Raw genomic sequence first — 5,212 nt, 5'->3', positions numbered from 1 at the left:
CCTTCCCTTTCCTTCCCTTTCCTTCCCTTTCCTTTCCTTTCCTTCCCTTTCCTTTCCTTTCCTTCCCTTTCTTTTCTTTTCTTCTCATGCAGATGGGGCCTGTGAGTGAGGAGGACAAAAAAGAAAGGAGAAATTTGGTTGGTAATTCCAGAGATTGTTCATCATGTGAGAGGAGCCGTGCATGCATTTCATGCCATATTCACACCATGGATAGAGAAAAAATCAAGCTTCACTTTCTGAGAATGGCCCTGGGGGCACTGCAGCTAGTGCCTGTGCATCTGCAGCCCTGCCGAATGCCTCCAGGTGAATCAGGCCACCCCAAGCAAGAAATGGCCCAGTTGCCAGGAGCCTGGAGGCAGAGAACTGAGGAGCCAGCCCCTGACATCAGAGTGGAGCTTAAAGGTTGGCTGGGTGTGACTCTTTGCCGTGGACAGGTTCTCTTGGGAAATCTACTTTAATGAATCCAGAGGGGCAATTTGTAATCAGCCCATCAAATGTTCAGCAACACTTAGCTGGAATCTCATTGCTGGACTCTGTGCCCCGCAGTGGATGACAGTTCTCCATCAGGGTCTGCAGTTCTCTACCCTGGACCTGCTGCATCCTGGAGCCCCCAGCAGTCAGGTACTGGCTCTCAGAACTGCCTGCATCCCATTGCCCTGAGCTGCTGTCTGCCAGGGCTGCTGGTAACCAGGCCCACAGGGCTGGATATTCCCCCAACGGGGTAGCTCCCAGTCCAAGCCCAATTGTTACCAGCCCAGAAAGATGTTTCAGGATACCCCTTTCCTCCCCGCTTCGCTGCCCTCTGCAGCTCCAGCTGGTGCACCCCATCTTCCTTTCCCCCTCCCTGCTAGGCTGGGCCCCAACAGGAGACCTTGAGGGGCCTGGGCTTATTCTCTGACCTTGAGTACCCTTGAGCTACTGCCTCACTCTATTCCTCACTTTTCTTCTTCTTAAGGTTTCTAATTGGATTTTGCCAGTGTATTTACTTCAAAACTTATCATCTTACTGACCTCGCTCATAGTCTTTTATTAGTTTTCCAGTTGATTCTCTTGAGTTTTCTGGGTAAACAATAATATCATGTACAAATAATGATGGCAATTTCTCCTCCTTTCCAAATGTTGTGTTTCCCTTTGTCTTTTAATGTACTCTTGCCTTGGCTGAAACTTCCAAAACAATGTGAAATAATTGTGATAATAGCAGGCTTTCTCATCCCACCCTCACTAAAACATGAATGACCCTGGCTAGGTGTGTTATTGCTAAGAATGATGTTGATGGTTGGTTGCACATAGGTTTTTAAAATTATTATTATGCCAAGGAAATGTTCTTTTATTTTTATTTTACTAAGGGTTTTCAGCAGAGTGGATATTCAGTTCTATCAAATGAGTTTTTGATGTCAGTTAAGATTATCACAAAACTATTTCCTTTCTGGTAATTGACATGATTAATCATAGGGACTGATTTTCTGGTGTAAATGTCATCACTTCTAACGTAGACATCTGTGAATTGGAGAAGAGATCCATTGCTGGGGAGAATCTGGGTTGGTTGGATCTGTATTGTGCTGAGTCCCATGGATGTGAACTTGTAACTTTTCCCTCGTCACCCCCTAATCCAGGATGGCCTGTCGGGTAGGAGCGCTGTGATGCTTAAGGGCTTGAGCTGGGGCTCTGGAGAGCTGGATGGGGTGTCAGCTTGTCCCAGGGTGATCTTTCTAAAGGCCAGTCTGATCACATGACTCCCTTTAGTGGCTCCCCATTGCCTTCAGCAGGAAACTCGAGCTTCTGTGTGCATTTTCCAGGCCTCTTACAGCTGGCCTCTGTCCACACCTCCCCCCCCCCCCGGCTTTTAACCCCAATCTCTCCCCTAGAACCATACAGGACCAGACCTCCTGGAAGGTGGCTCCCCCATGTCTCCTATGCCTTCAGCCCTCTCACTTGGCTGCTCCCTTGCCTGGAATGTCCTCTCCACCTTCCTTCCCAGGCAAGATGTATCAGTCCCTGCTCCTCTGACCTCGCAAAACTCAGTTACCTGCCTCTTTGCTACTTACCAGGGGGAGGGTAGCTTCTATGTTCACTTCTATCTCTAGAAGCCCCAGGAGGTTGAGGAACAGCCTGATCCACCCCATCTCATCTCCCAGCCCAGTGTCTGCCCCACCGCAAATGTTTCTCAGTCAGCCCTAGGTTAAACATTTTGTTCACACTCGTGGACCACCTGCTTGACCCACCGCCTGTAACCCTCAGGGTTCGCTGTCCCAGTGGTGGGTGCTGAGAGGCCCCAGGCGCAGGCCTCACAGGTGGCTGCAGCCCCCTGGAGCCTCTTTAGAAAATGCAGTCGGCCTTGTTTCCTCCTCAAAAACAACGACTTAGCACGTTGTCCGGGCCCCAGGGGAGAGTGTTACCCCCTCAAAAGCTGCTGCCATTGGAGACCCAGTAGAGGAAGCCAAGTGGGCCCAGGAGGGACCAGATGACTCGAGATAGATGGGAGGGAGTGAGCAGGAGAGGCTGTGATAGGCTGCATCCCTTGGGGTTTCTGCACATCCCAGATGCTGGCACCTGCTCTGGGCCTGGGCCTGGCAATAACTCTGTGTCTGGCTCTCCACCGGGCCTCAGTTCATCCCCTGATTCCTCCAGAGTCTTCTCACCTCACTCTCCGTGGGATCCATTTTCAACTCTCTGTGTTCCCCCCAACTACTAGGCAGCCAGCTAGAGTCCTCACCTCTTCAGATAAGCCGATACTGATGAAGCATCCCAAGTCTGAAAATCTGAAACCTGCAATACTCCCAAATTTGAAATTTTTTGAGCGTGGACATGATGCTCAAAGGAAAGGCTCATCAGAGCATTTTGGATTTGAGATTTGCAGATTTGGGATGCTTAATCAGTAACTATTTGTAAATATTCCAAAATCTGAAAAAAAAATCCCCAATTGGAAACACTTATGATCCTAAGCATTTTGGATAAGGGATGTTCAACCTGTATCAAATGGAGGGCTGCTTGGCTGTTAAGCCTGGGGTGGGACAGGAGCAGCCCAGACCTGCCCCTTCTTTTTTGCTCTCTCCTTCATCCAAGCAATCCTGAGTTACACAACACATTCCTGGCTACAATATAAGAAGTTCGGGCCGGGCGTGGTGGCTCAAGCCTGTAATCCCAGCACTTTGGGAGGCCGAGACTGGCGGATCACGAGGTCAGGAGATCGAGACCATCCTGGCTAACACGGTGAAACCCCGTCTCTACTAAAAATAGAAAAACTAGCCGGGCGAGGTGGCGGGCGCCTGTAGTCCCAGCTACTTGGGAGGCTGAGGCAGGAGAATGGCGTAAACCCAGGAGGCGGAGCTTGCAGTGAGCTGAGATCCGGCCACTGCACTCCAGTCCGGGCGACAGAGCGAGAGACCCCCCCACAAAAAAAAAAAAAAAAAAGAAGAAGTTCGGTGACATGACTTCAAGGGCATCGGAGTTGGGTTGTGGAGTCTGGCAGACCCAGGTTCAAATTCTAGCTCCACCTCTTGCTAACTGTGTGATATGGGGCAAGTTACTTAGCCTCGCTGAGCCCCAGTTTCTTCGTCTGTGAAACAGAGTACCTACCTATGGAGGTGTTGTGAGGATTACATGAAATGACTGACGGACTATAAAGCACTTAACACAGTGCTTGGAATGTAGTAGGAGTTCAATGGACATTAGCTGTTTTATAAGTTATAGGTCAGCTCAGGCTGAGCCATAGCTGTCGCTTCATGCATGGGCATGCATGGGCGGAGAAACTGAGGCCCAGAGAGGAGCAGGACATCACATTGCTGCGTCCCCTTCATCAGCCTGGGCTGACACCTACTGAGGAGCTCTCTGCTGTAATGGTTTAAATCACAACGAGCCTGACGCATGGAGTCTTGGATCTTGGGCTTGCCTTCTGCACAACCTTGCAGCCTCTTATTTAACAAACCTTTACATTGCACTAAATGCCAGGCACAGTTATAAGCCCTTTATATGTATAATAACAATATTATGCATATTAACCTTAATCCTTCTAGCAAACCTGTGAGAGAGATACTATCAGTATCCCCATTTTACAGATGAGGGAATGGAACAGTTTGAGGGCTTGCTTGCCTAAGGTCACACGGCTAGCAGGTGGGAGGGCCACTCTTCACCAGCAAGGATGCCACTGACAAGGTTTCCACCCTGAGGTGAACACAGCCTGGGCTCTGCGGTCTGGTCACCGCGGGGTGATCTGGGGTGTCTGGAGCACCTGAAGCCTGTCTTCTCCCTGCACCTTGATGCTCGGGTGGAGGAGGCATTTTGGAGGGGACTTGGTGGCCTGTGACTGGGCACAGTGGGAGCATCTGCTTTGTCCTATTAATGCCATTCACTAGATGCCACATCTCAGGCCACAGCAGGTATTTCCCTCGAGAGAGGACAGTGAAAACTTGGAACAGAAGAGCTTTTTATTATTCAGAATAACTGCACTATTTAATTTACTATTAATAATAGCTCTTGAGTCAACCTTCTCCTGAAGAGAAGTGAGAACTGAAAGGATGTCCCTCTCTTTTCTCCCCTCCTCCCTCCTTTTCTGCCTCCTTACTTCAGAATGCTGTGAACTCAGTCACGAATGATTGAGCTGTTTTGGGGGTAGGAGTGGGAGAAATGGAGGCCCAGCTCATGCAGTGAGCCTGGTTACTCCTCCTCCCTGCAGAGCCTTGCTCTGCTGCTCCTCAGGGGTCCCTGGAGGCCACGACCCATCTGCTGTCAGATCCCTCAGGGTGAGTATGACCCTGTCCTCCTAGGCTGGGCTGGAGGCTAGAGGCCAGGAGGCTGCTTCAGCTGCAGCAAAGGGAAGGCTGCACTCAGCAATCCTTGCCCTACTTGTCCCGAAGGCAGCAGTGTGTGCGCTGAAATAAGAAGGCAGGGATCCCTTCAGAGACCCATCTTCTGCCCTCTGCATCCAGTGAAGGACTCAGTGTAAGAAGAAGCACGTCCAGAGAGGACTAGAGCCAAGGAATGAGACTTGAACCCAAGCTATGGGAGGATTTGGCTTAGAGTTCAGAAGAGTTGGGGGACCAAGAACTGCTTTCAAAGAACCAGAGGGATTTGGTTCTTCATCCACAAGCCCTCACCGAGGGCCTACTCTTCCAGGTGCTGGGAACATGCGAAGCTCCCAGAGGGGCAGAGGCAATGAGATATAACTAATGCCACTGTAAGGCAGTGCTCCAAGGGCAGGACCACCATGTCCTGTG

At 50.3% G+C, this 5,212-nt stretch overlaps 1 long non-coding RNA gene across 1 annotated transcript in view; it reads left to right on the top strand.

Annotated features, from left to right (window-relative positions):
- LOC105505184 overlaps positions 1–421 on the top strand; it is a 1,851-nt gene extending 1,430 nt beyond the window's left edge. Inside the window, exon 3 of the long non-coding RNA XR_001000708.1 lies at positions 93–421. This is a non-coding gene — a long non-coding RNA (uncharacterized LOC105505184). The remainder of the gene's footprint in view (positions 1–92) is intronic.
- The last annotated feature ends 4,791 nt before the right edge of the window (positions 422–5,212 follow it).

Source organism: Colobus angolensis, unplaced genomic scaffold (genome assembly GCF_000951035.1).
Source record: "Colobus angolensis palliatus isolate OR3802 unplaced genomic scaffold, Cang.pa_1.0 Scaffold99, whole genome shotgun sequence".
NCBI classification, from domain to species: domain Eukaryota; kingdom Metazoa; phylum Chordata; class Mammalia; order Primates; family Cercopithecidae; genus Colobus; species Colobus angolensis.
Note: the sequence above shows the minus strand (reverse complement) of the source record. Positions and strands in the feature narration are given on the sequence as shown.